The 20753-nt window shown below is 49.8% G+C and overlaps 22 non-coding genes across 22 annotated transcripts; all 22 read left to right on the top strand.

Moving 5' to 3' along the window:
• The first annotated feature begins 32 nt into the window (after window positions 1-32).
• Window positions 33-114, top strand: TRNAS-CGA (transfer RNA serine (anticodon CGA)). Its single transcript has one exon. It is a non-coding gene; the product is annotated as a tRNA-Ser (tRNA).
• Window positions 115-1976: 1862 nt separating this feature from the next.
• On the top strand, window positions 1977-2058 carry TRNAS-AGA (transfer RNA serine (anticodon AGA)). Its single transcript has one exon. It is a non-coding gene; the product is annotated as a tRNA-Ser (tRNA).
• A 222-nt stretch (window positions 2059-2280) lies between these two features.
• Window positions 2281-2362, top strand: TRNAS-UGA (transfer RNA serine (anticodon UGA)). The gene has a single exon. It is a non-coding gene; the product is annotated as a tRNA-Ser (tRNA).
• Window positions 2363-2932: 570 nt separating this feature from the next.
• TRNAS-CGA (transfer RNA serine (anticodon CGA)) lies at window positions 2933-3014 on the top strand. The gene has a single exon. It is a non-coding gene; the product is annotated as a tRNA-Ser (tRNA).
• A 1852-nt stretch (window positions 3015-4866) lies between these two features.
• TRNAS-AGA (transfer RNA serine (anticodon AGA)) lies at window positions 4867-4948 on the top strand. The gene has a single exon. It is a non-coding gene; the product is annotated as a tRNA-Ser (tRNA).
• A 222-nt stretch (window positions 4949-5170) lies between these two features.
• TRNAS-UGA (transfer RNA serine (anticodon UGA)) lies at window positions 5171-5252 on the top strand. Its single transcript has one exon. It is a non-coding gene; the product is annotated as a tRNA-Ser (tRNA).
• A 570-nt stretch (window positions 5253-5822) lies between these two features.
• On the top strand, window positions 5823-5904 carry TRNAS-CGA (transfer RNA serine (anticodon CGA)). Its single transcript has one exon. It is a non-coding gene; the product is annotated as a tRNA-Ser (tRNA).
• Window positions 5905-7756: 1852 nt separating this feature from the next.
• Window positions 7757-7838, top strand: TRNAS-AGA (transfer RNA serine (anticodon AGA)). The gene has a single exon. It is a non-coding gene; the product is annotated as a tRNA-Ser (tRNA).
• Window positions 7839-8060: 222 nt separating this feature from the next.
• On the top strand, window positions 8061-8142 carry TRNAS-UGA (transfer RNA serine (anticodon UGA)). The gene has a single exon. It is a non-coding gene; the product is annotated as a tRNA-Ser (tRNA).
• A 570-nt stretch (window positions 8143-8712) lies between these two features.
• Window positions 8713-8794, top strand: TRNAS-CGA (transfer RNA serine (anticodon CGA)). The gene has a single exon. It is a non-coding gene; the product is annotated as a tRNA-Ser (tRNA).
• A 1852-nt stretch (window positions 8795-10646) lies between these two features.
• TRNAS-AGA (transfer RNA serine (anticodon AGA)) lies at window positions 10647-10728 on the top strand. The gene has a single exon. It is a non-coding gene; the product is annotated as a tRNA-Ser (tRNA).
• A 222-nt stretch (window positions 10729-10950) lies between these two features.
• TRNAS-UGA (transfer RNA serine (anticodon UGA)) lies at window positions 10951-11032 on the top strand. Its single transcript has one exon. It is a non-coding gene; the product is annotated as a tRNA-Ser (tRNA).
• Window positions 11033-11602: 570 nt separating this feature from the next.
• TRNAS-CGA (transfer RNA serine (anticodon CGA)) lies at window positions 11603-11684 on the top strand. The gene has a single exon. It is a non-coding gene; the product is annotated as a tRNA-Ser (tRNA).
• A 1852-nt stretch (window positions 11685-13536) lies between these two features.
• TRNAS-AGA (transfer RNA serine (anticodon AGA)) lies at window positions 13537-13617 on the top strand. Its single transcript has one exon. It is a non-coding gene; the product is annotated as a tRNA-Ser (tRNA).
• A 222-nt stretch (window positions 13618-13839) lies between these two features.
• TRNAS-UGA (transfer RNA serine (anticodon UGA)) lies at window positions 13840-13921 on the top strand. The gene has a single exon. It is a non-coding gene; the product is annotated as a tRNA-Ser (tRNA).
• A 570-nt stretch (window positions 13922-14491) lies between these two features.
• On the top strand, window positions 14492-14573 carry TRNAS-CGA (transfer RNA serine (anticodon CGA)). The gene has a single exon. It is a non-coding gene; the product is annotated as a tRNA-Ser (tRNA).
• Window positions 14574-16425: 1852 nt separating this feature from the next.
• On the top strand, window positions 16426-16507 carry TRNAS-AGA (transfer RNA serine (anticodon AGA)). Its single transcript has one exon. It is a non-coding gene; the product is annotated as a tRNA-Ser (tRNA).
• Window positions 16508-16729: 222 nt separating this feature from the next.
• Window positions 16730-16811, top strand: TRNAS-UGA (transfer RNA serine (anticodon UGA)). The gene has a single exon. It is a non-coding gene; the product is annotated as a tRNA-Ser (tRNA).
• Window positions 16812-17381: 570 nt separating this feature from the next.
• Window positions 17382-17463, top strand: TRNAS-CGA (transfer RNA serine (anticodon CGA)). Its single transcript has one exon. It is a non-coding gene; the product is annotated as a tRNA-Ser (tRNA).
• Window positions 17464-19315: 1852 nt separating this feature from the next.
• On the top strand, window positions 19316-19397 carry TRNAS-AGA (transfer RNA serine (anticodon AGA)). The gene has a single exon. It is a non-coding gene; the product is annotated as a tRNA-Ser (tRNA).
• Window positions 19398-19619: 222 nt separating this feature from the next.
• On the top strand, window positions 19620-19701 carry TRNAS-UGA (transfer RNA serine (anticodon UGA)). Its single transcript has one exon. It is a non-coding gene; the product is annotated as a tRNA-Ser (tRNA).
• A 570-nt stretch (window positions 19702-20271) lies between these two features.
• TRNAS-CGA (transfer RNA serine (anticodon CGA)) lies at window positions 20272-20353 on the top strand. Its single transcript has one exon. It is a non-coding gene; the product is annotated as a tRNA-Ser (tRNA).
• The last annotated feature ends 400 nt before the right edge of the window (window positions 20354-20753 follow it).

Consider the following 20753-nt stretch of genomic DNA (forward strand, 5'->3'; position numbering starts at 1 on the left):
ACCTCAGCTTAAGTGGCAGCCACCCCTCGTGAGTAGTCGTGGCCGAGTGGTTAAGGCGATGGACTCGAAATCCATTGGGGTGTCCCCGCGCAGGTTCAAATCCTGCCGACTACGTCGGTGCTCTTTCACAATGATGTGTTAGGTTTTTCCTTGGATGCCTCCTTTCCCAGGAATAAGCATGTATTATTCAACAACGTTGAGAGCACAGGTAAAACAAAGACAAGAATGTGAAACAATGCACTGTGCAATGCCAGCATGAAAACTCTCAAGGAGTACGCTGCCCAGGCCTACAGCTTCTCAGACACTGTGTCTGTCTATTTTGGGGAGCTGCAGAGAAGCCTTGCCTGTGCTTTTCGAGCCTGCTGTCTGGGGTGAGTGCCTGGATAAATTGTTGTTGGGAAGGACAAGGCAGCTAGCTCCTCTACAGGGGTCAATTTAGGAGGTTGGTGGGAAGCACAGGAAGGGGCAGGAAGGAAGCTCTCTGCTGTTGCTTCTCGGCCTAGGCAGAGCTGCAGGTGTGGTTAAAAAGGATTGGCGTTTGGCCAGGTCCCAGACCACAGTGCAACCTAGGGCAACAAGAGAGGTGAGGCTACTGAGGCCCTTACCCTGAGCCTTCTGACCCCACCGCCCCTTTGGCCCCGATCGGCCCCGATCGGCCAAAACCTCTCTATAAGGGCTAAAGGTGATTATTATATATGCCTGAGTAACTTAGGGTCCCTCGCATAAATGGACTCCTGCTGAAGGAGCTCGCCTTTGCTTTGGGACTGGCCCAACACGGCCTTGCTCTCCTCAACAAACCTGCCACCAGCCAGGAGGCTGAATGGCTTGCAGAAGGACACTCCCAGGTATGCCCAAGCACTTCATTTGCATAGAGACTACCCTCTCTTGGGCCCGCCTCCACTCACCTATTAAGTAATGTGGCTAGAATATCAAGACAGAAAGAGGAGCAGGGCCTGACAGCCTTTCAAAGGCTCAACTGAGGTGCTGGGCTGACGGCTGGGATCACCAAAGCCTGGGATGACTCCAATATGGAAGCAGAAGCCTTAGGGCAAACAAAGGTCAGCAGTTGATGTGCTGTAAAGAAGAAGGGCTGCAGAGGGCCTCAGCAAAGCCTTCGGAATACTTGTGGATTGGCAGGAGTGCCTATATTTGTTTTTTGAGAAGCACCTTGCCAGTGCAAAGGATTGCTGAGGAAGAGGAAGGAGCAGAGCGGAATGACTGGAGCCAGTGAGGTTGCCTGTGAAGACATGAAGGGCTATGTTGAAAGGGGCACCGCTTGCAGAGCCAAGTAGTCGTTACCAAGTGGTTAAGGCGATGGACTAGATATCATTTGGCGTCTCCACGAGTATGTTCAAATCCTGCCGACTACGTCAGATGACATTTTTGGGATTCCTCTTCAGGGCCTCCTGCGTGGGAGAACAAGGGAGCAGCCTCTATGCAAAGCAGTCAGTAAAACAGAATATGAAGCAAAGACCATTAAAGCCACAGAAGAAAGATATGAACCCAGGCCAAATGCATCCTGCTCCCCCTCCCTCACCTGTCAGGCACTAGTCTGCAGAGAAACTGAACACGCCCACTCTCCTCCAAGGAGAATTCAGCTCAGGAAACGCCTAGCCACAGGCCCTAGATTGGACGAGGCACTTCTTTTCATACCTGTAAAGACCAACCCGTCTCTCTGTGGAGTCCATTCATGGCCTCCAAGACAGAAGTTTTGCCATGGTGCCTATCGTGGCTGCCATCTCCCTGACGTTAAAGCTACCACCTCTTCCGGCCTGATTTTTTTCCCCCGTCTCAAAACATGAACATACAAGGAGTGCTAATTTCACATGCATGCCTGCTTTTAGCTTGAGACGCTTTAGAAAGTCTTCTGTGGAATAGGAATGATGTATAGGAGAGCAGGGAAAATGGTCCAGTGAACGGAAAGAAAAAAGACTACGGATGGAGGTAAAGTGCCCTGTTGAGATTCACTTGTGTGGGTAGTTGTGGCCGAGTGGTTAAGGCGATGGACTAGAAATCCATTGGGGTATCCCCGCGCAGGTTCGAATCCTGCCAACTACGCTGTCCCTTTTGTGAACAGTATTTTCCCATAATTCTTTGAAATACCTACTGGCATAAATGCGGGCTCCAAAAGCAGGACTTATAGGGTCAGCGGCCTGGGAGGGCTCAAACTTTTGCCATTGTGGCCTTCCTCTCTAGAAAAGGACTGCTTCTGTCCAGAGGCTAGACCGCCAGCAGAAATAGAAACGAGCTACGTTGAAAATGGACCATAGCTTTAAGCAAGTAGTCGTGGCCGAGTGGTTAAGGCGATGGACTTGAAATCCATTGGGGTCTCCCCGCGTAGGTTCAAATCCTGCCGACTACGTGCTACTTCACCTTTGGTGATATTTTATACTTCATATTAAATGGCATCTGCACAAGCAGGCCGAATATAGCTATCACTCTCAATAGAGCTAAGGAAGGCGAAACACTGGGCAGGGAATGGGATCAAAAGAGTGGCCGGAGAAGGCATGAGACTACCTGTCTGGCACTCCTGCCACTTGTGCACCCCAGCTGTCGAGAAGACACATGTCGAGTAATAGCCAAGGAGATTGGGAAAGAACTTCAGTTATCATCTCGCCAGTAAGTTCCATCTGAGGTATCAGATGCATGAAGGAAGTAGCCTTATTGGGGCGTCTGACAGTGTCATTATTTTCCTAAAGTGTCATAACTGCATTCTTTTACAACCTCCTTTTTGCTTTTCTCTGGCCAGGAACATGAACTTTATAATAGTGCCTTTGAGTCACGTCAGTATGCAGGTATGGACCGAGTGTATTTTTTGCAGTAGAACGGATAGGCAAAGATGGGAAGGCAGTGGAGCAGAGTGAACTGAGGGAAAGAAAAAGACTGCTGTGAGAGTGAGAACCTCAGCTTAAGTGGCAGCCACCCCTCGTGAGTAGTCGTGGCCGAGTGGTTAAGGCGATGGACTCGAAATCCATTGGGGTGTCCCCGCGCAGGTTCAAATCCTGCCGACTACGTCGGTGCTCTTTCACAATGATGTGTTAGGTTTTTCCTTGGATGCCTCCTTTCCCAGGAATAAGCATGTATTATTCAACAACGTTGAGAGCACAGGTAAAACAAAGACAAGAATGTGAAACAATGCACTGTGCAATGCCAGCATGAAAACTCTCAAGGAGTACGCTGCCCAGGCCTACAGCTTCTCAGACACTGTATCTGTCTATTTTGGGGAGCTGCAGAGAAGCCTTGCCTGTGCTTTTCGAGCCTGCTGTCTGGGGTGAGTGCCTGGATAAATTGTTGTTGGGAAGGACAAGGCAGCTAGCTCCTCTACAGGGGTCAATTTAGGAGGTTGGTGGGAAGCACAGGAAGGGGCAGGAAGGAAGCTCTCTGCTGTTGCTTCTCGGCCTAGGCAGAGCTGCAGGTGTGGTTAAAAAGGATTGGCGTTTGGCCAGGTCCCAGACCACAGTGCAACCTAGGGCAACAAGAGAGGTGAGGCTACTGAGGCCCTTACCCTGAGCCTTCTGACCCCACCGCCCCTTTGGCCCCGATCGGCCAAAACCTCTCTATAAGGGCTAAAGGTGATTATTATATATGCCTGAGTAACTTAGGGTCCCTCGCATAAATGGACTCCTGCTGAAGGAGCTCGCCTTTGCTTTGGGACTGGCCCAACACGGCCTTGCTCTCCTCAACAAACCTGCCACCAGCCAGGAGGCTGAATGGCTTGCAGAAGGACACTCCCAGGTATGCCCAAGCACTTCATTTGCATAGAGACTACCCTCTCTTGGGCCCGCCTCCACTCACCTATTAAGTAATGTGGCTAGAATATCAAGACAGAAAGAGGAGCAGGGCCTGACAGCCTTTCAAAGGCTCAACTGAGGTGCTGGGCTGACGGCTGGGATCACCAAAGCCTGGGATGACTCCAATATGGAAGCAGAAGCCTTAGGGCAAACAAAGGTCAGCAGTTGATGTGCTGTAAAGAAGAAGGGCTGCAGAGGGCCTCAGCAAAGCCTTCGGAATACTTGTGGATTGGCAGGAGTGCCTATATTTGTTTTTTGAGAAGCACCTTGCCAGTGCAAAGGATTGCTGAGGAAGAGGAAGGAGCAGAGCGGAATGACTGGAGCCAGTGAGGTTGCCTGTGAAGACATGAAGGGCTATGTTGAAAGGGGCACCGCTTGCAGAGCCAAGTAGTCGTTACCAAGTGGTTAAGGCGATGGACTAGATATCATTTGGCGTCTCCACGAGTATGTTCAAATCCTGCCGACTACGTCAGATGACATTTTTGGGATTCCTCTTCAGGGCCTCCTGCGTGGGAGAACAAGGGAGCAGCCTCTATGCAAAGCAGTCAGTAAAACAGAATATGAAGCAAAGACCATTAAAGCCACAGAAGAAAGATATGAACCCAGGCCAAATGCATCCTGCTCCCCCTCCCTCACCTGTCAGGCACTAGTCTGCAGAGAAACTGAACACGCCCACTCTCCTCCAAGGAGAATTCAGCTCAGGAAACGCCTAGCCACAGGCCCTAGATTGGACGAGGCACTTCTTTTCATACCTGTAAAGACCAACCCGTCTCTCTGTGGAGTCCATTCATGGCCTCCAAGACAGAAGTTTTGCCATGGTGCCTATCGTGGCTGCCATCTCCCTGACGTTAAAGCTACCACCTCTTCCGGCCTGATTTTTTTCCCCCGTCTCAAAACATGAACATACAAGGAGTGCTAATTTCACATGCATGCCTGCTTTTAGCTTGAGACGCTTTAGAAAGTCTTCTGTGGAATAGGAATGATGTATAGGAGAGCAGGGAAAATGGTCCAGTGAACGGAAAGAAAAAAGACTACGGATGGAGGTAAAGTGCCCTGTTGAGATTCACTTGTGTGGGTAGTTGTGGCCGAGTGGTTAAGGCGATGGACTAGAAATCCATTGGGGTATCCCCGCGCAGGTTCGAATCCTGCCAACTACGCTGTCCCTTTTGTGAACAGTATTTTCCCATAATTCTTTGAAATACCTACTGGCATAAATGCGGGCTCCAAAAGCAGGACTAATAGGGTCAGCGGCCTGGGAGGGCTCAAACTTTTGCCATTGTGGCCTTCCTCTCTAGAAAAGGACTGCTTCTGTCCAGAGGCTAGACCGCCAGCAGAAATAGAAACGAGCTACGTTGAAAATGGACCATAGCTTTAAGCAAGTAGTCGTGGCCGAGTGGTTAAGGCGATGGACTTGAAATCCATTGGGGTCTCCCCGCGTAGGTTCAAATCCTGCCGACTACGTGCTACTTCACCTTTGGTGATATTTTATACTTCATATTAAATGGCATCTGCACAAGCAGGCCGAATATAGCTATCACTCTCAATAGAGCTAAGGAAGGCGAAACACTGGGCAGGGAATGGGATCAAAAGAGTGGCCGGAGAAGGCATGAGACTACCTGTCTGGCACTCCTGCCACTTGTGCACCCCAGCTGTCGAGAAGACACATGTCGAGTAATAGCCAAGGAGATTGGGAAAGAACTTCAGTTATCATCTCGCCAGTAAGTTCCATCTGAGGTATCAGATGCATGAAGGAAGTAGCCTTATTGGGGCGTCTGACAGTGTCATTATTTTCCTAAAGAGTCATAACTGCATTCTTTTACAACCTCCTTTTTGCTTTTCTCTGGCCAGGAACATGAACTTTATAATAGTGCCTTTGAGTCACGTCAGTATGCAGGTATGGACCGAGTGTATTTTTTGCAGTAGAACGGATAGGCAAAGATGGGAAGGCAGTGGAGCAGAGTGAACTGAGGGAAAGAAAAAGACTGCTGTGAGAGTGAGAACCTCAGCTTAAGTGGCAGCCACCCCTCGTGAGTAGTCGTGGCCGAGTGGTTAAGGCGATGGACTCGAAATCCATTGGGGTGTCCCCGCGCAGGTTCAAATCCTGCCGACTACGTCGGTGCTCTTTCACAATGATGTGTTAGGTTTTTCCTTGGATGCCTCCTTTCCCAGGAATAAGCATGTATTATTCAACAACGTTGAGAGCACAGGTAAAACAAAGACAAGAATGTGAAACAATGCACTGTGCAATGCCAGCATGAAAACTCTCAAGGAGTACGCTGCCCAGGCCTACAGCTTCTCAGACACTGTATCTGTCTATTTTGGGGAGCTGCAGAGAAGCCTTGCCTGTGCTTTTCGAGCCTGCTGTCTGGGGTGAGTGCCTGGATAAATTGTTGTTGGGAAGGACAAGGCAGCTAGCTCCTCTACAGGGGTCAATTTAGGAGGTTGGTGGGAAGCACAGGAAGGGGCAGGAAGGAAGCTCTCTGCTGTTGCTTCTCGGCCTAGGCAGAGCTGCAGGTGTGGTTAAAAAGGATTGGCGTTTGGCCAGGTCCCAGACCACAGTGCAACCTAGGGCAACAAGAGAGGTGAGGCTACTGAGGCCCTTACCCTGAGCCTTCTGACCCCACCGCCCCTTTGGCCCCGATCGGCCAAAACCTCTCTATAAGGGCTAAAGGTGATTATTATATATGCCTGAGTAACTTAGGGTCCCTCGCATAAATGGACTCCTGCTGAAGGAGCTCGCCTTTGCTTTGGGACTGGCCCAACACGGCCTTGCTCTCCTCAACAAACCTGCCACCAGCCAGGAGGCTGAATGGCTTGCAGAAGGACACTCCCAGGTATGCCCAAGCACTTCATTTGCATAGAGACTACCCTCTCTTGGGCCCGCCTCCACTCACCTATTAAGTAATGTGGCTAGAATATCAAGACAGAAAGAGGAGCAGGGCCTGACAGCCTTTCAAAGGCTCAACTGAGGTGCTGGGCTGACGGCTGGGATCACCAAAGCCTGGGATGACTCCAATATGGAAGCAGAAGCCTTAGGGCAAACAAAGGTCAGCAGTTGATGTGCTGTAAAGAAGAAGGGCTGCAGAGGGCCTCAGCAAAGCCTTCGGAATACTTGTGGATTGGCAGGAGTGCCTATATTTGTTTTTTGAGAAGCACCTTGCCAGTGCAAAGGATTGCTGAGGAAGAGGAAGGAGCAGAGCGGAATGACTGGAGCCAGTGAGGTTGCCTGTGAAGACATGAAGGGCTATGTTGAAAGGGGCACCGCTTGCAGAGCCAAGTAGTCGTTACCAAGTGGTTAAGGCGATGGACTAGATATCATTTGGCGTCTCCACGAGTATGTTCAAATCCTGCCCACTACGTCAGATGACATTTTTGGGATTCCTCTTCAGGGCCTCCTGCGTGGGAGAACAAGGGAGCAGCCTCTATGCAAAGCAGTCAGTAAAACAGAATATGAAGCAAAGACCATTAAAGCCACAGAAGAAAGATATGAACCCAGGCCAAATGCATCCTGCTCCCCCTCCCTCACCTGTCAGGCACTAGTCTGCAGAGAAACTGAACACGCCCACTCTCCTCCAAGGAGAATTCAGCTCAGGAAACGCCTAGCCACAGGCCCTAGATTGGACGAGGCACTTCTTTTCATACCTGTAAAGACCAACCCGTCTCTCTGTGGAGTCCATTCATGGCCTCCAAGACAGAAGTTTTGCCATGGTGCCTATCGTGGCTGCCATCTCCCTGACGTTAAAGCTACCACCTCTTCCGGCCTGATTTTTTTCCCCCGTCTCAAAACATGAACATACAAGGAGTGCTAATTTCACATGCATGCCTGCTTTTAGCTTGAGACGCTTTAGAAAGTCTTCTGTGGAATAGGAATGATGTATAGGAGAGCAGGGAAAATGGTCCAGTGAACGGAAAGAAAAAAGACTACGGATGGAGGTAAAGTGCCCTGTTGAGATTCACTTGTGTGGGTAGTTGTGGCCGAGTGGTTAAGGCGATGGACTAGAAATCCATTGGGGTATCCCCGCGCAGGTTCGAATCCTGCCAACTACGCTGTCCCTTTTGTGAACAGTATTTTCCCATAATTCTTTGAAATACCTACTGGCATAAATGCGGGCTCCAAAAGCAGGACTAATAGGGTCAGCGGCCTGGGAGGGCTCAAACTTTTGCCATTGTGGCCTTCCTCTCTAGAAAAGGACTGCTTCTGTCCAGAGGCTAGACCGCCAGCAGAAATAGAAACGAGCTACGTTGAAAATGGACCATAGCTTTAAGCAAGTAGTCGTGGCCGAGTGGTTAAGGCGATGGACTTGAAATCCATTGGGGTCTCCCCGCGTAGGTTCAAATCCTGCCGACTACGTGCTACTTCACCTTTGGTGATATTTTATACTTCATATTAAATGGCATCTGCACAAGCAGGCCGAATATAGCTATCACTCTCAATAGAGCTAAGGAAGGCGAAACACTGGGCAGGGAATGGGATCAAAAGAGTGGCCGGAGAAGGCATGAGACTACCTGTCTGGCACTCCTGCCACTTGTGCACCCCAGCTGTCGAGAAGACACATGTCGAGTAATAGCCAAGGAGATTGGGAAAGAACTTCAGTTATCATCTCGCCAGTAAGTTCCATCTGAGGTATCAGATGCATGAAGGAAGTAGCCTTATTGGGGCGTCTGACAGTGTCATTATTTTCCTAAAGTGTCATAACTGCATTCTTTTACAACCTCCTTTTTGCTTTTCTCTGGCCAGGAACATGAACTTTATAATAGTGCCTTTGAGTCACGTCAGTATGCAGGTATGGACCGAGTGTATTTTTTGCAGTAGAACGGATAGGCAAAGATGGGAAGGCAGTGGAGCAGAGTGAACTGAGGGAAAGAAAAAGACTGCTGTGAGAGTGAGAACCTCAGCTTAAGTGGCAGCCACCCCTCGTGAGTAGTCGTGGCCGAGTGGTTAAGGCGATGGACTCGAAATCCATTGGGGTGTCCCCGCGCAGGTTCAAATCCTGCCGACTACGTCGGTGCTCTTTCACAATGATGTGTTAGGTTTTTCCTTGGATGCCTCCTTTCCCAGGAATAAGCATGTATTATTCAACAACGTTGAGAGCACAGGTAAAACAAAGACAAGAATGTGAAACAATGCACTGTGCAATGCCAGCATGAAAACTCTCAAGGAGTACGCTGCCCAGGCCTACAGCTTCTCAGACACTGTATCTGTCTATTTTGGGGAGCTGCAGAGAAGCCTTGCCTGTGCTTTTCGAGCCTGCTGTCTGGGGTGAGTGCCTGGATAAATTGTTGTTGGGAAGGACAAGGCAGCTAGCTCCTCTACAGGGGTCAATTTAGGAGGTTGGTGGGAAGCACAGGAAGGGGCAGGAAGGAAGCTCTCTGCTGTTGCTTCTCGGCCTAGGCAGAGCTGCAGGTGTGGTTAAAAAGGATTGGCGTTTGGCCAGGTCCCAGACCACAGTGCAACCTAGGGCAACAAGAGAGGTGAGGCTACTGAGGCCCTTACCCTGAGCCTTCTGACCCCACCGCCCCTTTGGCCCCGATCGGCCAAAACCTCTCTATAAGGGCTAAAGGTGATTATTATATATGCCTGAGTAACTTAGGGTCCCTCGCATAAATGGACTCCTGCTGAAGGAGCTCGCCTTTGCTTTGGGACTGGCCCAACACGGCCTTGCTCTCCTCAACAAACCTGCCACCAGCCAGGAGGCTGAATGGCTTGCAGAAGGACACTCCCAGGTATGCCCAAGCACTTCATTTGCATAGAGACTACCCTCTCTTGGGCCCGCCTCCACTCACCTATTAAGTAATGTGGCTAGAATATCAAGACAGAAAGAGGAGCAGGGCCTGACAGCCTTTCAAAGGCTCAACTGAGGTGCTGGGCTGACGGCTGGGATCACCAAAGCCTGGGATGACTCCAATATGGAAGCAGAAGCCTTAGGGCAAACAAAGGTCAGCAGTTGATGTGCTGTAAAGAAGAAGGGCTGCAGAGGGCCTCAGCAAAGCCTTCGGAATATTTGTGGATTGGCAGGAGTGCCTATATTTGTTTTTTGAGAAGCACCTTGCCAGTGCAAAGGATTGCTGAGGAAGAGGAAGGAGCAGAGCGGAATGACTGGAGCCAGTGAGGTTGCCTGTGAAGACATGAAGGGCTATGTTGAAAGGGGCACCGCTTGCAGAGCCAAGTAGTCGTTACCAAGTGGTTAAGGCGATGGACTAGATATCATTTGGCGTCTCCACGAGTATGTTCAAATCCTGCCGACTACGTCAGATGACATTTTTGGGATTCCTCTTCAGGGCCTCCTGCGTGGGAGAACAAGGGAGCAGCCTCTATGCAAAGCAGTCAGTAAAACAGAATATGAAGCAAAGACCATTAAAGCCACAGAAGAAAGATATGAACCCAGGCCAAATGCATCCTGCTCCCCCTCCCTCACCTGTCAGGCACTAGTCTGCAGAGAAACTGAACACGCCCACTCTCCTCCAAGGAGAATTCAGCTCAGGAAACGCCTAGCCACAGGCCCTAGATTGGACGAGGCACTTCTTTTCATACCTGTAAAGACCAACCCGTCTCTCTGTGGAGTCCATTCATGGCCTCCAAGACAGAAGTTTTGCCATGGTGCCTATCGTGGCTGCCATCTCCCTGACGTTAAAGCTACCACCTCTTCCGGCCTGATTTTTTTCCCCCGTCTCAAAACATGAACATACAAGGAGTGCTAATTTCACATGCATGCCTGCTTTTAGCTTGAGACGCTTTAGAAAGTCTTCTGTGGAATAGGAATGATGTATAGGAGAGCAGGGAAAATGGTCCAGTGAACGGAAAGAAAAAAGACTACGGATGGAGGTAAAGTGCCCTGTTGAGATTCACTTGTGTGGGTAGTTGTGGCCGAGTGGTTAAGGCGATGGACTAGAAATCCATTGGGGTATCCCCGCGCAGGTTCGAATCCTGCCAACTACGCTGTCCCTTTTGTGAACAGTATTTTCCCATAATTCTTTGAAATACCTACTGGCATAAATGCGGGCTCCAAAAGCAGGACTTATAGGGTCAGCGGCCTGGGAGGGCTCAAACTTTTGCCATTGTGGCCTTCCTCTCTAGAAAAGGACTGCTTCTGTCCAGAGGCTAGACCGCCAGCAGAAATAGAAACGAGCTACGTTGAAAATGGACCATAGCTTTAAGCAAGTAGTCGTGGCCGAGTGGTTAAGGCGATGGACTTGAAATCCATTGGGGTCTCCCCGCGTAGGTTCAAATCCTGCCGACTACGTGCTACTTCACCTTTGGTGATATTTTATACTTCATATTAAATGGCATCTGCACAAGCAGGCCGAATATAGCTATCACTCTCAATAGAGCTAAGGAAGGCGAAACACTGGGCAGGGAATGGGATCAAAAGAGTGGCCGGAGAAGGCATGAGACTACCTGTCTGGCACTCCTGCCACTTGTGCACCCCAGCTGTCGAGAAGACACATGTCGAGTAATAGCCAAGGAGATTGGGAAAGAACTTCAGTTATCATCTCGCCAGTAAGTTCCATCTGAGGTATCAGATGCATGAAGGAAGTAGCCTTATTGGGGCGTCTGACAGTGTCATTATTTTCCTAAAGTGTCATAACTGCATTCTTTTACAACCTCCTTTTTGCTTTTCTCTGGCCAGGAACATGAACTTTATAATAGTGCCTTTGAGTCACGTCAGTATGCAGGTATGGACCGAGTGTATTTTTTGCAGTAGAACGGATAGGCAAAGATGGGAAGGCAGTGGAGCAGAGTGAACTGAGGGAAAGAAAAAGACTGCTGTGAGAGTGAGAACCTCAGCTTAAGTGGCAGCCACCCCTCGTGAGTAGTCGTGGCCGAGTGGTTAAGGCGATGGACTCGAAATCCATTGGGGTGTCCCCGCGCAGGTTCAAATCCTGCCGACTACGTCGGTGCTCTTTCACAATGATGTGTTAGGTTTTTCCTTGGATGCCTCCTTTCCCAGGAATAAGCATGTATTATTCAACAACGTTGAGAGCACAGGTAAAACAAAGACAAGAATGTGAAACAATGCACTGTGCAATGCCAGCATGAAAACTCTCAAGGAGTACGCTGCCCAGGCCTACAGCTTCTCAGACACTGTATCTGTCTATTTTGGGGAGCTGCAGAGAAGCCTTGCCTGTGCTTTTCGAGCCTGCTGTCTGGGGTGAGTGCCTGGATAAATTGTTGTTGGGAAGGACAAGGCAGCTAGCTCCTCTACAGGGGTCAATTTAGGAGGTTGGTGGGAAGCACAGGAAGGGGCAGGAAGGAAGCTCTCTGCTGTTGCTTCTCGGCCTAGGCAGAGCTGCAGGTGTGGTTAAAAAGGATTGGCGTTTGGCCAGGTCCCAGACCACAGTGCAACCTAGGGCAACAAGAGAGGTGAGGCTACTGAGGCCCTTACCCTGAGCCTTCTGACCCCACCGCCCCTTTGGCCCCGATCGGCCAAAACCTCTCTATAAGGGCTAAAGGTGATTATTATATATGCCTGAGTAACTTAGGGTCCCTCGCATAAATGGACTCCTGCTGAAGGAGCTCGCCTTTGCTTTGGGACTGGCCCAACACGGCCTTGCTCTCCTCAACAAACCTGCCACCAGCCAGGAGGCTGAATGGCTTGCAGAAGGACACTCCCAGGTATGCCCAAGCACTTCATTTGCATAGAGACTACCCTCTCTTGGGCCCGCCTCCACTCACCTATTAAGTAATGTGGCTAGAATATCAAGACAGAAAGAGGAGCAGGGCCTGACAGCCTTTCAAAGGCTCAACTGAGGTGCTGGGCTGACGGCTGGGATCACCAAAGCCTGGGATGACTCCAATATGGAAGCAGAAGCCTTAGGGCAAACAAAGGTCAGCAGTTGATGTGCTGTAAAGAAGAAGGGCTGCAGAGGGCCTCAGCAAAGCCTTCGGAATACTTGTGGATTGGCAGGAGTGCCTATATTTGTTTTTTGAGAAGCACCTTGCCAGTGCAAAGGATTGCTGAGGAAGAGGAAGGAGCAGAGCGGAATGACTGGAGCCAGTGAGGTTGCCTGTGAAGACATGAAGGGCTATGTTGAAAGGGGCACCGCTTGCAGAGCCAAGTAGTCGTTACCAAGTGGTTAAGGCGATGGACTAGATATCATTTGGCGTCTCCACGAGTATGTTCAAATCCTGCCCACTACGTCAGATGACATTTTTGGGATTCCTCTTCAGGGCCTCCTGCGTGGGAGAACAAGGGAGCAGCCTCTATGCAAAGCAGTCAGTAAAACAGAATATGAAGCAAAGACCATTAAAGCCACAGAAGAAAGATATGAACCCAGGCCAAATGCATCCTGCTCCCCCTCCCTCACCTGTCAGGCACTAGTCTGCAGAGAAACTGAACACGCCCACTCTCCTCCAAGGAGAATTCAGCTCAGGAAACGCCTAGCCACAGGCCCTAGATTGGACGAGGCACTTCTTTTCATACCTGTAAAGACCAACCCGTCTCTCTGTGGAGTCCATTCATGGCCTCCAAGACAGAAGTTTTGCCATGGTGCCTATCGTGGCTGCCATCTCCCTGACGTTAAAGCTACCACCTCTTCCGGCCTGATTTTTTTCCCCCGTCTCAAAACATGAACATACAAGGAGTGCTAATTTCACATGCATGCCTGCTTTTAGCTTGAGACGCTTTAGAAAGTCTTCTGTGGAATAGGAATGATGTATAGGAGAGCAGGGAAAATGGTCCAGTGAACGGAAAGAAAAAAGACTACGGATGGAGGTAAAGTGCCCTGTTGAGATTCACTTGTGTGGGTAGTTGTGGCCGAGTGGTTAAGGCATGGACTAGAAATCCATTGGGGTATCCCCGCGCAGGTTCGAATCCTGCCAACTACGCTGTCCCTTTTGTGAACAGTATTTTCCCATAATTCTTTGAAATACCTACTGGCATAAATGCGGGCTCCAAAAGCAGGACTAATAGGGTCAGCGGCCTGGGAGGGCTCAAACTTTTGCCATTGTGGCCTTCCTCTCTAGAAAAGGACTGCTTCTGTCCAGAGGCTAGACCGCCAGCAGAAATAGAAACGAGCTACGTTGAAAATGGACCATAGCTTTAAGCAAGTAGTCGTGGCCGAGTGGTTAAGGCGATGGACTTGAAATCCATTGGGGTCTCCCCGCGTAGGTTCAAATCCTGCCGACTACGTGCTACTTCACCTTTGGTGATATTTTATACTTCATATTAAATGGCATCTGCACAAGCAGGCCGAATATAGCTATCACTCTCAATAGAGCTAAGGAAGGCGAAACACTGGGCAGGGAATGGGATCAAAAGAGTGGCCGGAGAAGGCATGAGACTACCTGTCTGGCACTCCTGCCACTTGTGCACCCCAGCTGTCGAGAAGACACATGTCGAGTAATAGCCAAGGAGATTGGGAAAGAACTTCAGTTATCATCTCGCCAGTAAGTTCCATCTGAGGTATCAGATGCATGAAGGAAGTAGCCTTATTGGGGCGTCTGACAGTGTCATTATTTTCCTAAAGTGTCATAACTGCATTCTTTTACAACCTCCTTTTTGCTTTTCTCTGGCCAGGAACATGAACTTTATAATAGTGCCTTTGAGTCACGTCAGTATGCAGGTATGGACCGAGTGTATTTTTTGCAGTAGAACGGATAGGCAAAGATGGGAAGGCAGTGGAGCAGAGTGAACTGAGGGAAAGAAAAAGACTGCTGTGAGAGTGAGAACCTCAGCTTAAGTGGCAGCCACCCCTCGTGAGTAGTCGTGGCCGAGTGGTTAAGGCGATGGACTCGAAATCCATTGGGGTGTCCCCGCGCAGGTTCAAATCCTGCCGACTACGTCGGTGCTCTTTCACAATGATGTGTTAGGTTTTTCCTTGGATGCCTCCTTTCCCAGGAATAAGCATGTATTATTCAACAACGTTGAGAGCACAGGTAAAACAAAGACAAGAATGTGAAACAATGCACTGTGCAATGCCAGCATGAAAACTCTCAAGGAGTACGCTGCCCAGGCCTACAGCTTCTCAGACACTGTATCTGTCTATTTTGGGGAGCTGCAGAGAAGCCTTGCCTGTGCTTTTCGAGCCTGCTGTCTGGGGTGAGTGCCTGGATAAATTGTTGTTGGGAAGGACAAGGCAGCTAGCTCCTCTACAGGGGTCAATTTAGGAGGTTGGTGGGAAGCACAGGAAGGGGCAGGAAGGAAGCTCTCTGCTGTTGCTTCTCGGCCTAGGCAGAGCTGCAGGTGTGGTTAAAAAGGATTGGCGTTTGGCCAGGTCCCAGACCACAGTGCAACCTAGGGCAACAAGAGAGGTGAGGCTACTGAGGCCCTTACCCTGAGCCTTCTGACCCCACCGCCCCTTTGGCCCCGATCGGCCAAAACCTCTCTATAAGGGCTAAAGGTGATTATTATATATGCCTGAGTAACTTAGGGTCCCTCGCATAAATGGACTCCTGCTGAAGGAGCTCGCCTTTGCTTTGGGACTGGCCCAACACGGCCTTGCTCTCCTCAACAAACCTGCCACCAGCCAGGAGGCTGAATGGCTTGCAGAAGGACACTCCCAGGTATGCCCAAGCACTTCATTTGCATAGAGACTACCCTCTCTTGGGCCCGCCTCCACTCACCTATTAAGTAATGTGGCTAGAATATCAAGACAGAAAGAGGAGCAGGGCCTGACAGCCTTTCAAAGGCTCAACTGAGGTGCTGGGCTGACGGCTGGGATCACCAAAGCCTGGGATGACTCCAATATGGAAGCAGAAGCCTTAGGGCAAACAAAGGTCAGCAGTTGATGTGCTGTAAAGAAGAAGGGCTGCAGAGGGCCTCAGCAAAGCCTTCGGAATATTTGTGGATTGGCAGGAGTGCCTATATTTGTTTTTTGAGAAGCACCTTGCCAGTGCAAAGGATTGCTGAGGAAGAGGAAGGAGCAGAGCGGAATGACTGGAGCCAGTGAGGTTGCCTGTGAAGACATGAAGGGCTATGTTGAAAGGGGCACCGCTTGCAGAGCCAAGTAGTCGTTACCAAGTGGTTAAGGCGATGGACTAGATATCATTTGGCGTCTCCACGAGTATGTTCAAATCCTGCCGACTACGTCAGATGACATTTTTGGGATTCCTCTTCAGGGCCTCCTGCGTGGGAGAACAAGGGAGCAGCCTCTATGCAAAGCAGTCAGTAAAACAGAATATGAAGCAAAGACCATTAAAGCCACAGAAGAAAGATATGAACCCAGGCCAAATGCATCCTGCTCCCCCTCCCTCACCTGTCAGGCACTAGTCTGCAGAGAAACTGAACACGCCCACTCTCCTCCAAGGAGAATTCAGCTCAGGAAACGCCTAGCCACAGGCCCTAGATTGGACGAGGCACTTCTTTTCATACCTGTAAAGACCAACCCGTCTCTCTGTGGAGTCCATTCATGGCCTCCAAGACAGAAGTTTTGCCATGGTGCCTATCGTGGCTGCCATCTCCCTGACGTTAAAGCTACCACCTCTTCCGGCCTGATTTTTTTCCCCCGTCTCAAAACATGAACATACAAGGAGTGCTAATTTCACATGCATGCCTGCTTTTAGCTTGAGACGCTTTAGAAAGTCTTCTGTGGAATAGGAATGATGTATAGGAGAGCAGGGAAAATGGTCCAGTGAACGGAAAGAAAAAAGACTACGGATGGAGGTAAAGTGCCCTGTTGAGATTCACTTGTGTGGGTAGTTGTGGCCGAGTGGTTAAGGCGATGGACTAGAAATCCATTGGGGTATCCCCGCGCAGGTTCGAATCCTGCCAACTACGCTGTCCCTTTTGTGAACAGTATTTTCCCATAATTCTTTGAAATACCTACTGGCATAAATGCGGGCTCCAAAAGCAGGACTTATAGGGTCAGCGGCCTGGGAGGGCTCAAACTTTTGCCATTGTGGCCTTCCTCTCTAGAAAAGGACTGCTTCTGTCCAGAGGCTAGACCGCCAGCAGAAATAGAAACGAGCTACGTTGAAAATGGACCATAGCTTTAAGCAAGTAGTCGTGGCCGAGTGGTTAAGGCGATGGACTTGAAATCCATTGGGGTCTCCCCGCGTAGGTTCAAATCCTGCCGACTACGTGCTACTTCACCTTTGGTGATATTTTATACTTCATATTAAATGGCATCTGCACAAGCAGGCCGAATATAGCTATCACTCTCAATAGAGCTAAGGAAGGCGAAACACTGGGCAGGGAATGGGATCAAAAGAGTGGCCGGAGAAGGCATGAGACTACCTGTCTGGCACTCCTGCCACTTGTGCACCCCAGCTGTCGAGAAGACACATGTCGAGTAATAGCCAAGGAGATTGGGAAAGAACTTCAGTTATCATCTCGCCAGTAAGTTCCATCTGAGGTATCAGATGCATGAAGGAAGTAGCCTTATTGGGGCGTCTGACAGTGTCATTATTTTCCTAAAGTGTCATAACTGCATTCTTTTACAACCTCCTTTTTGCTTTTCTCTGGCCAGGAACATGAACTTTATAATAGTGCCTTTGAGTCACGTCAGTATGCAGGTATGGACCGAGTGTATTTTTTGCAGTAGAACGGATAGGCAAAGATGGGAAGGCAGTGGAGCAGAGTGAACTGAGGGAAAGAAAAAGACTGCTGTGAGAGTGAGAACCTCAGCTTAAGTGGCAGCCACCCCTCGTGAGTAGTCGTGGCCGAGTGGTTAAGGCGATGGACTCGAAATCCATTGGGGTGTCCCCGCGCAGGTTCAAATCCTGCCGACTACGTCGGTGCTCTTTCACAATGATGTGTTAGGTTTTTCCTTGGATGCCTCCTTTCCCAGGAATAAGCATGTATTATTCAACAACGTTGAGAGCACAGGTAAAACAAAGACAAGAATGTGAAACAATGCACTGTGCAATGCCAGCATGAAAACTCTCAAGGAGTACGCTGCCCAGGCCTACAGCTTCTCAGACACTGTATCTGTCTATTTTGGGGAGCTGCAGAGAAGCCTTGCCTGTGCTTTTCGAGCCTGCTGTCTGGGGTGAGTGCCTGGATAAATTGTTGTTGGGAAGGACAAGGCAGCTAGCTCCTCTACAGGGGTCAATTTAGGAGGTTGGTGGGAAGCACAGGAAGGGGCAGGAAGGAAGCTCTCTGCTGTTGCTTCTCGGCCTAGGCAGAGCTGCAGGTGTGGTTAAAAAGGATTGGCGTTTGGCCAGGTCCCAGACCACAGTGCAACCTAGGGCAACAAGAGAGGTGAGGCTACTGAGGCCCTTACCCTGAGCCTTCTGACCCCACCGCCCCTTTGGCCCCGATCGGCCAAAACCTCTCTATAAGGGCTAAAGGTGATTATTATATATGCCTGAGTAACTTAGGGTCCCTCGCATAAATGGACTCCTGCTGAAGGAGCTCGCCTTTGCTTTGGGACTGGCCCAACACGGCCTTGCTCTCCTCAACAAACCTGCCACCAGCCAGGAGGCTGAATGGCTTGCAGAAGGACACTCCCAGGTATGCCCAAGCACTTCATTTGCATAGAGACTACCCTCTCTTGGGCCCGCCTCCACTCACCTATTAAGTAATGTGGCTAGAATATCAAGACAGAAAGAGGAGCAGGGCCTGACAGCCTTTCAAAGGCTCAACTGAGGTGCTGGGCTGACGGCTGGGATCACCAAAGCCTGGGATGACTCCAATATGGAAGCAGAAGCCTTAGGGCAAACAAAGGTCAGCAGTTGATGTGCTGTAAAGAAGAAGGGCTGCAGAGGGCCTCAGCAAAGCCTTCGGAATACTTGTGGATTGGCAGGAGTGCCTATATTTGTTTTTTGAGAAGCACCTTGCCAGTGCAAAGGATTGCTGAGGAAGAGGAAGGAGCAGAGCGGAATGACTGGAGCCAGTGAGGTTGCCTGTGAAGACATGAAGGGCTATGTTGAAAGGGGCACCGCTTGCAGAGCCAAGTAGTCGTTACCAAGTGGTTAAGGCGATGGACTAGATATCATTTGGCGTCTCCACGAGTATGTTCAAATCCTGCCGACTACGTCAGATGACATTTTTGGGATTCCTCTTCAGGGCCTCCTGCGTGGGAGAACAAGGGAGCAGCCTCTATGCAAAGCAGTCAGTAAAACAGAATATGAAGCAAAGACCATTAAAGCCACAGAAGAAAGATATGAACCCAGGCCAAATGCATCCTGCTCCCCCTCCCTCACCTGTCAGGCACTAGTCTGCAGAGAAACTGAACACGCCCACTCTCCTCCAAGGAGAATTCAGCTCAGGAAACGCCTAGCCACAGGCCCTAGATTGGACGAGGCACTTCTTTTCATACCTGTAAAGACCAACCCGTCTCTCTGTGGAGTCCATTCATGGCCTCCAAGACAGAAGTTTTGCCATGGTGCCTATCGTGGCTGCCATCTCCCTGACGTTAAAGCTACCACCTCTTCCGGCCTGATTTTTTTCCCCCGTCTCAAAACATGAACATACAAGGAGTGCTAATTTCACATGCATGCCTGCTTTTAGCTTGAGACGCTTTAGAAAGTCTTCTGTGGAATAGGAATGATGTATAGGAGAGCAGGGAAAATGGTCCAGTGAACGGAAAGAAAAAAGACTACGGATGGAGGTAAAGTGCCCTGTTGAGATTCACTTGTGTGGGTAGTTGTGGCCGAGTGGTTAAGGCGATGGACTAGAAATCCATTGGGGTATCCCCGCGCAGGTTCGAATCCTGCCAACTACGCTGTCCCTTTTGTGAACAGTATTTTCCCATAATTCTTTGAAATACCTACTGGCATAAATGCGGGCTCCAAAAGCAGGACTAATAGGGTCAGCGGCCTGGGAGGGCTCAAACTTTTGCCATTGTGGCCTTCCTCTCTAGAAAAGGACTGCTTCTGTCCAGAGGCTAGACCGCCAGCAGAAATAGAAACGAGCTACGTTGAAAATGGACCATAGCTTTAAGCAAGTAGTCGTGGCCGAGTGGTTAAGGCGATGGACTTGAAATCCATTGGGGTCTCCCCGCGTAGGTTCAAATCCTGCCGACTACGTGCTACTTCACCTTTGGTGATATTTTATACTTCATATTAAATGGCATCTGCACAAGCAGGCCGAATATAGCTATCACTCTCAATAGAGCTAAGGAAGGCGAAACACTGGGCAGGGAATGGGATCAAAAGAGTGGCCGGAGAAGGCATGAGACTACCTGTCTGGCACTCCTGCCACTTGTGCACCCCAGCTGTCGAGAAGACACATGTCGAGTAATAGCCAAGGAGATTGGGAAAGAACTTCAGTTATCATCTCGCCAGTAAGTTCCATCTGAGGTATCAGATGCATGAAGGAAGTAGCCTTATTGGGGCGTCTGACAGTGTCATTATTTTCCTAAAGAGTCATAACTGCATTCTTTTACAACCTCCTTTTTGCTTTTCTCTGGCCAGGAACATGAACTTTACAATAGTGCCTTTGAGTCACGTCAGTATGCAGGTATGGACCGAGTGTATTTTTTGCAGTAGAACGGATAGGCAAAGATGGGAAGGCAGTGGAGCAGAGTGAACTGAGGGAAAGAAAAAGACTGCTGTGAGAGTGAGAACCTCAGCTTAAGTGGCAGCCACCCCTCGTGAGTAGTCGTGGCTGAGTGGTTAAGGCGATGGACTCGAAATCCATTGGGGTGTCCCCGCGCAGGTTCAAATCCTGCCGACTACGTCGGTGCTCTTTCACAATGATGTGTTAGGTTTTTCCTTGGATGCCTCCTTTCCCAGGAATAAGCATGTATTATTCAACAACGTTGAGAGCACAGGTAAAACAAAGACAAGAATGTGAAACAATGCACTGTGCAATGCCAGCATGAAAACTCTCAAGGAGTACGCTGCCCAGGCCTACAGCTTCTCAGACACTGTATCTGTCTATTTTGGGGAGCTGCAGAGAAGCCTTGCCTGTGCTTTTCGAGCCTGCTGTCTGGGGTGAGTGCCTGGATAAATTGTTGTTGGGAAGGACAAGGCAGCTAGCTCCTCTACAGGGGTCAATTTAGGAGGTTGGTGGGAAGCACAGGAAGGGGCAGGAAGGAAGCTCTCTGCTGTTGCTTCTCGGCCTAGGCAGAGCTGCA

This window comes from Pleurodeles waltl, unplaced genomic scaffold (assembly GCF_031143425.1).
Source record: "Pleurodeles waltl isolate 20211129_DDA unplaced genomic scaffold, aPleWal1.hap1.20221129 scaffold_503, whole genome shotgun sequence".
NCBI lineage: Eukaryota > Metazoa > Chordata > Amphibia > Caudata > Salamandridae > Pleurodeles > Pleurodeles waltl.